We start from the raw sequence: 12,016 nt of genomic DNA, 5'->3' as shown, positions 1-12,016 counted from the left end.
CAAGCAAACAATTATGTGGGCTCCTCACTCCAAAGCCCCTTTAACCCCTTGTCACGCATGCAGGAAGCCCACTTGGTCCATGGTTTGGGACGTTCTGGGAGAGAGGGGCAGCCAAGCCTCCCCTGCTCCGCCAGTTATTACTTTATTTACTAAAGCACTTACTGAACAGCAGTTACTCAGTCCAATTGCCTAAATAGTGTTCTTACTGGTATCTTTGTATAGATCCTTTCCAGTGAGAGCTTTTGTAAAGAATAAAAAATATACTGAGAATCCTCCATGATGTGTTGGACTATTCCAAAATCTGTCAGATCTGTCAGCATTTAATTACCCACTGTGAGTGACAGCAACATAGGAAAAACATTATAGTGAATTATACTCTCAGAGAAAAATACATTTTATATGTGTTTATTTTATATTTTGTGATAACAGTCTTTTACCGTTTTACGTTAACTTATACTGGAACTTTTAAAGGGGCATTTACTTGCTACCTGTATGCCTCACAGAATAGCATACTGCAGAAATAAAATGATATGCCTTGCATCAGAAAATATTTCACAACAGCTGAAATATATGCTTTCTCAGAGGAAAACTTTTTAAAAAGTGTGTTTATGGTCCCTTAAAGTATCCTATACTTTAAAAGAAAAAAGGCCTTTTTATTGTTTCAAATTATTTTTCCGGTAAACAGTATAGAGCATCAACCTGCCTCAGAGTATTTTGTGTCAGTCTTACACACCTCTCTAAGAATTTTCTTTGTTCTAACATCAGACAGGCTCTGATATTTTTTTGTCGTACTCATCTATACAATCATCATCACTTTATGTACTACTTTTTACACCATTTTGATGTATTTTGATTTTAATGTAGATCATTTTTGTGGTTATTTATTCACTTTTTAGCTTTATCTGCATATCTCACTCATTTTAATTATTTTTAAAATATTTTGCATTAACTAGTTAACATCACCCCATTGGCACCATAATGTGGGTGCAAGTGCGCACATTAACGCAAATGTGCGCATCAAAGCACCCTTTATTGTGCCCTGATCATCAGTTAAAGAGACTCTGTACAAAAAAAGCACCCCCCGGGGGGTCCTCACCTCGGGAGGGGGAAGCCTCTGGATCCTATCGAGGCTTCCCCCATCCTCCTCCATCCCACGGTGGTCTCGCTGCAGCTTACTGAAAGCACAGCCATCAGGCTGTGCAATATTTACCTTTCCCTGTTCCAGCGAGGGCGCTGTTACAACTCTTCGCTCGGGAAAAGAAGGAAATAGCGAATCTCAGTCGGGTCAGGCGCAGGAGACTTGCACCTACGCAGTAGAGTGGACCCGACTGGGATTGCCTATTTCCGCCTATTTCTGAGCTGAGAGCTGCTACTGTGCTTGCACTGGAGCCGGGAAGGTAAATATTTACATGGCTGCCGTTCCTGAACCTGAAGCATTACCACCGTGGGACACAGGAGGATGGGGGAAGCCTCGATAGGATCCAGAGGCTTCCCCCTCCTGAGGTGAGTAACCCCCAGGGGCATTTTTTGTTAGTACAGATCCTCTTAATTGCAAAACAATTGTTATAAAATGTCATTTTGCACCAAAAAGTGCAAAAATAGCATTTAAAAAGGTCCATTTTGCATTAACTAGTTAATATAAGAGTTTTTGTTTTAATTGTTTACTTCTGTAAATGGCTTTATGAACAACCAAATGTAATAATTTCTTGCCTTATTGATATTGTCTTCATAGGCCTCGTTCACATCCAACGGTATGATGTGCTGAAACGCAGGAAAGGCAGAGGGCATAGACTGCAGTACGATGTGCTGGGAAGCGCTTGCGTACTGCTGCCTGCCTTTTGCCCACAAGCGCAGAGCTGATCCCATCACTGTCAATGGATGGGATCAGCAGCGCAGCGGGCAGCGGCGTGCAATCGTACGTGTTGCATTCAGATCGCACGGTCATCTGCGATAGTCAGATGTGAACGAGTCCTTACACTGATATTGCATATACATTTTAAATGTCAGTGGTTAGAGTACAAACAATCTTAGCATTTATTTCTGAATATAAATATATTTTTTGATGTTTATGGAAGAAGCCTAACTAGTCTCATTTAGAATAGCTACTGTGGCTTGCAAAAGTATTCGGCCCCCTTGAAGTTTTCCACATTTTGTCACATTACTGCCACAAACATGCATCAATTTTATTGGAATTCCATATGAAAGACCAATACAAAGTGGTGTACATGTGAGAAGTGGATCAAAAATCATACATCATTCCAAACATTTTTTACAAATAAATAACTGCAAAGTTGGGTGTGCGTAATTATTCAGCCCCCTGAGTCAATACTTTGTAGAACCACCTTTTGCTGCAATTACAGGTGCCAGTCTTTTAGGGTATGTCTCTACCAGCTTTGCACATCTACAGACTGAAATCCTTGCCCATTCTTCTTTGCAAAACAGCTCCAGCTCAGTCAGATTAGATGGACAGCGTTTGTGAACAGCAGTATTTTGAGATCTTGCCACAGATTCTCGATTGGATTTAGATCTGGACTTTGACTGGGCCATTCTAACACATAGATATGTTTTGTTTCAAACCATTACATTGTTGCCCTGGCTTTATGTTTAGGGTCATTGTCCTGCTGAAAGGTGAATCTACGCCCCAGTCTCAAGTCTTTTGCAGTCTCCAAAAGGTTTTCTTCCAAGTTTGCCCTGTATTTGGCTCCATCCATCTTCCCATCAACTCTGGCCAGCTTCCCTGTCCCTGCTGAAGAGATGCACCCCCCGAGCATGATGCTGCCACCACCATATTTGACAGTGGGGATGGTGTGTTCAGAGTGATGTGCAGTGTTAGTTTTCTAACACAACGGGGGTTGTCCACAGACCTCAGGAATCACTCTGTTGATCTCGGGGAGTCACAGATCATCGTAGGAGGTCCATCAAGCCTCCAATCATAATCCAGTCCATACACAATCAATCGATTCCGGACTCAACCCTTGCACGAATATTCTTCAGAATTTATTGTAATAATGTATGCGGTTATACAGCAGACAAAAAAGCACAATGTTTCGGGCTACATGCCCTTTCTCAAGTGCTTAACCATCTGAACAAATTTAGACCTTCATATGAACACACACATATTGACACACCCCTCCAAAGCATTAAGGGGCGGGCACAAAACTTTTCCAGAACATTAACCCTTACTCCTGAAAGGACAACCATTTATCGTAAGAAGCACTTTAAACTGAAGTCCTCGTTAAGGCCACTGGGGGACTGCGTCCCCAACCTGTCCATCCACCAAGCCTCACGCCGCAACAGCGCACTCCTAAATTCTCTACCTTCTTGGCGCTGAACCACTTCGAGTACCTGCCATCGAAGCTGGCTCACGCCATGATTAAATTCCGCAAAATGGCGTGCGAGGGGATATTCCCGTTTTTTCTCCTCATCCTTTTTCTTTTTACACGCTTCGGGGTGGCGAATGTTGCTCTTATGCTCGTTGAGTCTAGTTTTAATGTCCCTTGAGGTCTGGCCAACATAGGACAGACCGCAAGGGCATTTGATTAAATAAACAACACCCGTCGAATCGCAAGTGGCGAAATCTCTAATAGGAACCGGCTAAACTGATCTAGTACTTTGTACGTTGGGGCCCCTTATGATGCCATTGCAATGCTGGCAATTGAGACATGGAAAGGTCCCTTTTCGTAGGGGTACCCAAAAACACCTGGTGGGGTAATTTAGATCTCCCAATGTCCGGTCATTTAGATCTCCCAATGTTGGTTAGGGCGGACATTGGGAGATCTAAATTACCCCGCCAGGCGTTTTTGGGTACCCCTAGGAAAGGGACCTTTCCATGTCTCAATTGCCAGAATTGCAATGGCATCATAAGGGGCCCCAACGTACAAAGTACTAGATCGGTTAAGCCGGTTCCTATTAGAGATTTCGCCACTTGCGATTCGACGGGTGTTGTTTACTTAATCAAATGCCCTTGCGGTCTGTCCTATGTTGGCCAGACCTCAAGGGACATTAAAACTAGACTCAACGAGTATAAGAGCAACATTCGCCACCCCGAAGCGTCTAAAAAGAAAAAGGATGAGGAGAAAAAACGGGAATATCCCCTCGCACGCCATTTCGCGGAATTTAATCATGGCGTCAGCCAGCTTTCGATGGCAGGTACTCGAAGTGGTTTAGCGCCAAGAAGGTAGAGAATTTAGGAGTGCGCTGTTGCGGCGTGAGGCTTGGTGGATGGACAGGTTGGGGACGCAGTCCCCCAGTGGCCTTAACGAGGACTTCAGTTTAAAGTGCTTCTTATGATAAATGGTTGTCCTTTCAGGAGTAAGGGTTAATGTTCTGGAAAAGTTTTGTGCCCGCCCCTTAATGCTTTGGAGGGGTGTGTCAATATGTGTGTGTTCATATGAAGGTATAAGTTTGTTCAGATGGTTAAGCACTTGAGAAAGGGCATGTAGCCCGAAACGTTGTGCTTTTTTGTCTGCTGTATAACCGCATACATTATTACAATAAATTCTGAAGATTATTCGTGCAAGGGTTGAGTCCGGAATATGGACAGTGTTAGTTTTCTGCCACACATAGCGTTTTGCATTTTGGCCACAAAGTTCCATTTTGGTCTCATCTGACCAGAGCACCTTCTTCCACATGGTTGCTGTGTCCCCCATATGGCTTGTGGCAAACTGCAAATGGGACTTCTTATGCTTTCTGTTAACAATGGTTTTCTTCTTGCCACTCTTACATAAAAACCAACTTTGTACAGTGCATGACTAATAGTTTTCCTATGGACAGAGTCTCCCACCTGAGCTGTAGATCTCTGCAGCTCGTCCAGAGTCACCATGGGCCTCTTGACTGCATTTCTGTTCAGCGCTCTCCTTGTTCGGCCTGTGAGTTTAGGTGGATGGCCTTGTCTTGGTAGGTTTACAGTTGTGCCATACTCCTTCCATTTCTGAATGATCGCTTTAACAGTGCTCCTTGGGATGTTCAAGGCTTTGGAAATCTTTTTGTAGCCTATGGCTCAACACACACCATACAATCTTGGTTGTTCACTCTTACCACTTTCATATAGTATAAGAGCTTATCCAATCAATCATTCAAGGTATTTTCAATCTGTTGGCCCTTATACTACATAGATTTGGTAAATCTGTACAACCAAGATTGTATGGTGTGTGTTGAGCTTAAGCCTGTTTTAAATTGCTCAATAACTTGATCCCTAACCTGTCTTGGACCTGTCTGGTGTGTTCTTTGGACTTCACAGTGTTGTTGCTCCCAATATTCTCTTAGACAACCTCTGAGGTACTCACAGAGCAGCTGTATTTGTACTGACATTAGATTACACACAGGCACACTCTATTTAGTCATTAGCACTCATCAGGCAATGTCTATAGACAACTGACTGCACTCAGATCAAAGGGAGCCGAATAATTTTGCACACACCATGTTGCAGTTATTGATTTGTAAAAAATGTTTGGAATCATGTATGATTTCCGTTCCACTTCTCATGTGTACACCACTTTGTGTTGGTCTTTCATGTGGAATTCCAGTAAAGTTGATTCATGTTTGTGGCAGTAATATGACAAAATGTGGAAAACTTCAAGGGGGCCAAATACTTTTGCAACCCACTGTAGTTATATTTTGTGATAAGTTCCTCTTGTCCCCTTTTTTGGCTATTTGAGTTATGTGAAGATAAGAAAATGTGAAAAAGTTACCAGTATCTGCCTTTTTTTGCTTTGCACGTCATTGCTTTTTTTACTTGAATGACTGATCTAAGATAAAAAGCAGTGTGAGCTAAATGTTATCTGCATTAGGGTTTCTAATTGCACCATTAAGAATAATACAATTTCATAATATTGTTTTTCTATCTGACATGTGAACATATTAAACCAGATTCCTCCAGCTCCCCATGGAGGAATATATATGCACAAACTGTTGGGGTCATGGTAACAATTCTACTTAGGTTGATAAGATAAAAATCATCTATGTAAGCGTTATACATTGAATGGAACTTAAAGGAATACTATCAAATGAAACAACTTTTTGAATGCTGTATGTTAGGGCACACACTACCACATGAATTAGGAGCAATTTTCTTCCTCACACAGCTCTTCCTCTCTGCTGTACAATCATCCCATCAGTTTAACATACAAAAAGTGTCAGGCTCTGCAGGAATAGACCCTGTTTCTGCACAGGGCGGTTGCTATCAACTCCTTAGTGTATAGTTTATTAGCCTTGCTAAAATAATCTTATTCAGATGGTGCCAAGGGGTGAAGATGACAGCAATGTGTGTTTATTGTCTTCAATTCTCTGACTGTTAACAAAGGCATTATCAGGATCTTTATTAGTATGTTGCTCCCTCCCAGTGGACAGCACACAGCAGCCTAGTAAGTACTTGCAGCCAGGAGTGTAACATCACAAGCAGCCAGTCAGTCAAGAGTGGTGTATACATATCTCCCTGACTGCTAGTTATACTACTGCAACAGGCTACCTGTTATATCTTTAGATCAGCCTCTTCCTCAGACCCTCCTGCATGATTTGACACAGTGATGTATATTTGTGAGATGTAAGGAATGAAGGATGATTTTAAAGCATGGAGACAGGGAGAGAGAACTGGCTGAATAAATAAAGTGCCTCTAGCACTAGTGGTAATGTGTACCCTAATAGAGAGTATTACCACATTTTAATTGATAGTGTTCCTTTAAAGCAAAGTTGAAGCAAAAAATAAACTTATGAGTTAATGAAAAGTATGAGTAGTACAGATAACAGGAAGATTAAGATTAATCTCCACATCCCAATGACATGGGGGAGTATTGAGATCAGTCTAGTAGTACAGTCTACTATCTATATTAAGCAAGAGAGGTCTGCCACTCTTTTTCATGGGGAAATATGTCTCTTCACAGACTAGAGGTAATCTTCATATTGCCAAGTCTCAAGTAAATACAGGAGAGTGGCATAACTAAACTGTCCTACAGAGAAACTGAAAGGCATATGTTAAAAAATAATTGCATTGACAGAGGCAAGACAATGACAAAACTGAATACCCTATTATGTTAATACATACACTTTAACAATTTAAATATTTGAACACTTTCAACAATGTTTACTTTCTCTATTGTCTGGTTTCCAACCTCCGCTCCTTATTATCGGATGCCCTAAACATACATATCTGCAAGGTGGAGGCTCCCTCATCTTAGTATTCCATTTGGCTTGGCACTGCTCTTGGCCTGAGGAAGCGGGCTCAGACTCACGAAACGCGTTGCCTGTGCTACCAATAAAATCTTTTGATCACACAAAGATTTTTTCTTCATTGAGGTAAGCCACCTCAATCTTTTTTGTTTTTAAACTGTTTGTAAACGCTTTTATACACTACCAGGGTGCCTCTTTAAGCCATTTAATATCTGCAAGGCATTTTAAATTGCTGTTATTAATTAAAATATTTCTTAGAGCAAATTTTTGTAGGTCATTTATTTTCAAGCTTTTTACTGTCTACTTTCAGCCTAATCTCTTCAATATTTTAAGTTTCACACAGTAAATGCATTTCTTATTTTTACTGTGAAATATTCACAAAATTGTGTGCATGCTTATCTCTGATTTGATGCAATCTGTAGAAAATGCATTTGGGAACATGCAGTGGAGAATGAAGCAAGCAGGGCTGGGGCTCCCACCTTCGCTGCGCAGCGCCAAAGCTTGGCACGACTACAGTAGTAATGCTATAGTCCCGCCTTACGCATGGGTAATTCGGCGATCACCGCACCCCAAATTACATCTCCCTCCATGTTGCTATGACTTTGAGGGGGAATAGTATTTAACACCTCCCCGCTGAATGTGTGCAGAAGCAGGGTGAGCTGTCATTTGTCTCACCCTGCGATGAAAAGCACTAGGTGCCAAAAGCCATGTACGCATGGAGAACTACTTTCTGATGTCCCCTGAGAGTTGAATTTCAACTCCTTCTACCCAAAGCAAAAATGTTATGATTTGGAGGAAGTGTATTCCCAGCAGTAGCTATATATATATATATATATATTTAATCAGGTACAGTACTACAAAGAAAATACTATGACAGGTTTGGATATTACTTGTAAATACTGTATATTCTCGAGTATAAGCTGAGTTTTAGGCCCAAAAAAGTTGCGGGTCTGGGCTTATACTCAAGTCACTACATTTTAGTTCCCCCACTACATTTTCAGTGGTGCATGCCCTCCAAAGAGTGCTTCCTCCACCATATGCGGCAGCATCATAAAGCGGAATGAATGGTGCGGTAGAGTGCTATAACATGTTGCCACTCCTTAATGCCTCTTTATCCCCACAACCCCTCGCCAGTGCGGAAAGATATACCCTGCCCCCCCTCCCTCGGCATATGCACAGAAGGGCACAGCAGAGAACTCACCCATCCACGCCGCCTGCTGCAGTCTTGTATTTATGATGTCCTGCAGGAGCGCCAGTGCAGGACATCATAGATACAAGACTACAGCAGGCGGTGTGGATGGATGTGTGAACACTCTTCTGTGCACTTCTCTACAAAGGCGGGGGAGAGAGGCAGCTGAGGGAAGTGTATATCTCTCTGCACTGGGAAGGGGTGGCGGGGAGAGAGGAGCACATGTTACAGCACTGTACTCTCCCATTAAATCTGCACTATTACGCCGCAGTATATGATGGAGGAATCACTGAGGGGGCACACACCACTGAGTAGTACTGTAGGGTAGAGATGTCCCAAACGGTTCGCCAGCGAATGGTTCCCACCCCGGTGAATTTCAGTGGTTCGTGTTCGCCCATGAATGCATCATTAGGGTCAACTTTGACCCTGTTCATCACAGTCAGCAGGCCCATTGTAGCTACACTCCCTCCTAGAGCCACTCCACCCCATATAAAAGGCAGGCAGCGTCAGGCATTGGACTCACTTGTGTGCCTGCATTAATTAGAGAAGCTGCTGCAGACTCTCATAGGGAAAGCTTAGTTAGGCTCTTGTAGGCAGGCATGCTCGAATGTACCCAAATTCGATTCGAGTACATTCAAATTCAGGTCTGGGTCGAATTCGGATTCGCCTGATTCGAATGGACTTGAATTCGATTCGGGTGCATTCATTCGGATCCGGTTCAGGGGAAAATTTGGCCGTGATCGCAAATTCGTGATTCAAAACCCGCCGACTTTAAAGAGACTCCGTACCAAAAATTTCATCTGGTTATCTTCCATCCTACAAGTTCCAAAATCTATTCTAATGTGCTCTGGCTTACTGCAGGACGTTCTACTATCACCATCTCTGTAATAAATCAACTTATCTCTCTCTTGTCAGACTTGTCAGCCTGTGTCTGGAAGGCTGCCAAGTTCTTCAGTGTTGTGGTTCTGTGATGCATCTCCCCCCTCCAGGCCCCTCTCTGCACACTGCCTGTGTGTTATTTAGATTAGTGCAGCTTCTCTCTGCTCTATTATCTTTTACAAGCTGGATAAATCCTCCTCTGAGCTGGCTGGGCTTTCACATACTGAAGAATTACATACAGGCAGAGCTGTCTGCACTCTGCAGGAAGAAACAGCCTGACACTTCAGTGGAAGATAGCTGCAGGGGGAAAGAAACACACAAATGATCTCTTGAGATTAAAAAGGAAGGCTGTATACAGCCTGCTTGTGTATGGATGTATTTTCTATGTGTACATCAACCTACTTCCTGTTTTGGTGGCCATTTTGTTTGTTTACAAACAAACTTTTAAAAACTGTTTTTAACCACTTTTAATGCGGCGGGGAGCAGCGAAATTGTGACAGAGGGTAATAGGAGATGTCCCCTAACGCACTGGTATGTTAACTTTTGTGCGATTTTAACAATACAGATTCTCTTTAAGGGTGAATTGCAAAACCCCTTTAACCACTTCCCAACTGAGGGGTTTTACCCCCTGACCACCAGAGCAATTTTCACCTTTCAGCGCTCCTTCCATTCATTCGTCTATAATTTTATCATTACTTATCGCAATGAAATGAACTATATCTTGTTTTTTTTCGCCACCAATTAGGCTTTCTTTAGGTGGGACATTATGCCAAGAATAATTTTATTCTAAATGTGTTTTAATGGGAAAATAGGAAAAGATGTGGGAAAAAATTTATTATTTTTCAGTTTTCGGCCTTTATAGTTTTTAAATAATGCATGCTACTGTAATTAAAACCCATTAAATGTATATGCCTATTTATCCCGGTTATAAAACCGTTTAAATTATGTCCCTATCACAATGTTTGCCGCCAATATTTTAGTTGGAAATAAAGGTGCATTTTTTCAGTTTTGCGTCCATCCCTAATTACAAGCCCATAGTTTATAAAGTAACAGTGTTATACCCTCTTGACATAAATATTTAAAAAGTTCAGTCCCTAAGGTAACTATTTATGTATTTTTTTTAAATTGTACATTTTTTTTTTTAATTACAAAAAAAAAAAAAATTGGGGAGTGTGGGAGGTAAGGAGTTAATTTTTTGTGTAAAACAAGTTTATTTGTGTGTAAAAAATGGTTAGGGTGTAGTTTTACATTACAAATTTGTTTCAGGCGACCTGCAAGCGTCCTTCCGGACGCTTGCAGGAAGTAGAAAGAGGCTGGGACTTTGTTATTTTTCACAATGATCGCGCTGCTCAGCCGAGCGGCAGCAGATCATTGCGGGGCTGAGATCAATGAACGGGAATGGATTTTCCCGTTCGTTGATCTCTGGGCGAGCGGGCGGCGGCGTGTTTACTAGCGGCGGGCGGCGTGTTTACAAGCGGGAGCGCGGACAGCGGCGGGAGTGCGCAGAGTACGGATTTCTCCGTCCCTGGGGGTGAAAGGATGGAAAAAGGGGTGGAGAAATCCGTACGCACGGGGGTAAAGTGGTTAAATGCCAGAATCACCAAATTTGCCGGTTCTTTTTGTATTGAATCAAATGAATTGGTTCAGAGTTGATTCCTTCCCCCTTGCTCCCACTTTTCTTCTTAACATAACCTGCAAATTTGGTGATTCTGTCATTTAAGGGGCTTTGCAATTAACCCTTAAAGTCGGCGGGTTCTGGGCGACGGTAACTTAATCCGAATTCGTGATCACGGGTTTAAACTCGTAATCACGGCCGAATTCGAGAGGCACTATTCGGGAAAATTCAACTTCGAATTTGGGAGCAGGATCGCTCTTCGAGTTTAAATTCGACTTCAGCAACCATGAATCCTGATGAGCACCCCTGCTTGTAGGCTTCTTAGCTTGTCCTGATGAGCACCCCTGCTTGTAGGCTTCTTAGCTTGCTCCTGCTGATTCTTATTGCTAAAAATGCACCCCTCAACAGCTCTTTTGAGAGCTAATCTTGTTCTTGTGATCCAATTTTGTGTGTGTGTGTGTGTGTGTGTGTGTCCCACTGACACTTGTATTACATAGACAGCCTTGGTAATTCCTATTGTGTGTGCCACTGCCAGGCCCAGCACATTCAGTGACTACCTGTGTGTGTGACAGGTGCACATTGTAATATCCATCACTGCATATGTGAACAACACCTTGTTGTTCACAGTGCATCCACCTACCTACGTGAGTGCACGCAGTGTCACTGTGCCTGTCTGGTACCTGATGTGTGTTCGACAGGTGCACATTGTAATACCGATCACTGCATATACCTACTACCTGTTGTTCACTTCACTGCACCCACCCACCCACCCCCGTGAGCGCACGCAGTGTCACTGTGCCTGTCCGGTACCTGTCTGTGTGTGACAGGTGCACATTGTAATACCCATCCCTGCATATACCTACTACCTGTTGTTCACATCAGTGCACCCACCTACCTACATGAGTGCACGCGCCTGTCCGGTACCTGTCTGTGTGTGACAGGTGCACATTATAATATCCATCACTGCATATACCTATCTGACAGTCACTGTTGTTCTATCATTGAGCTACAACAGCCCGGCGACCATATGGGCTTGAAAAACGCCACGGCCTGCACTCTGGCCATGGTGCGCACCAGTCTAGCACAGCTGTTTGCGGTGCGTTACACAGGGAGTTTAACCACTTGCTGACCGCCCACTGTACAGAGGCGGCCGGCAAGTGGATCCCGCA

The sequence above is a fragment of the Hyperolius riggenbachi genome, chromosome 1, assembly GCF_040937935.1.
Source record: "Hyperolius riggenbachi isolate aHypRig1 chromosome 1, aHypRig1.pri, whole genome shotgun sequence".
NCBI lineage: Eukaryota > Metazoa > Chordata > Amphibia > Anura > Hyperoliidae > Hyperolius > Hyperolius riggenbachi.
Note: the sequence above shows the minus strand (reverse complement) of the source record.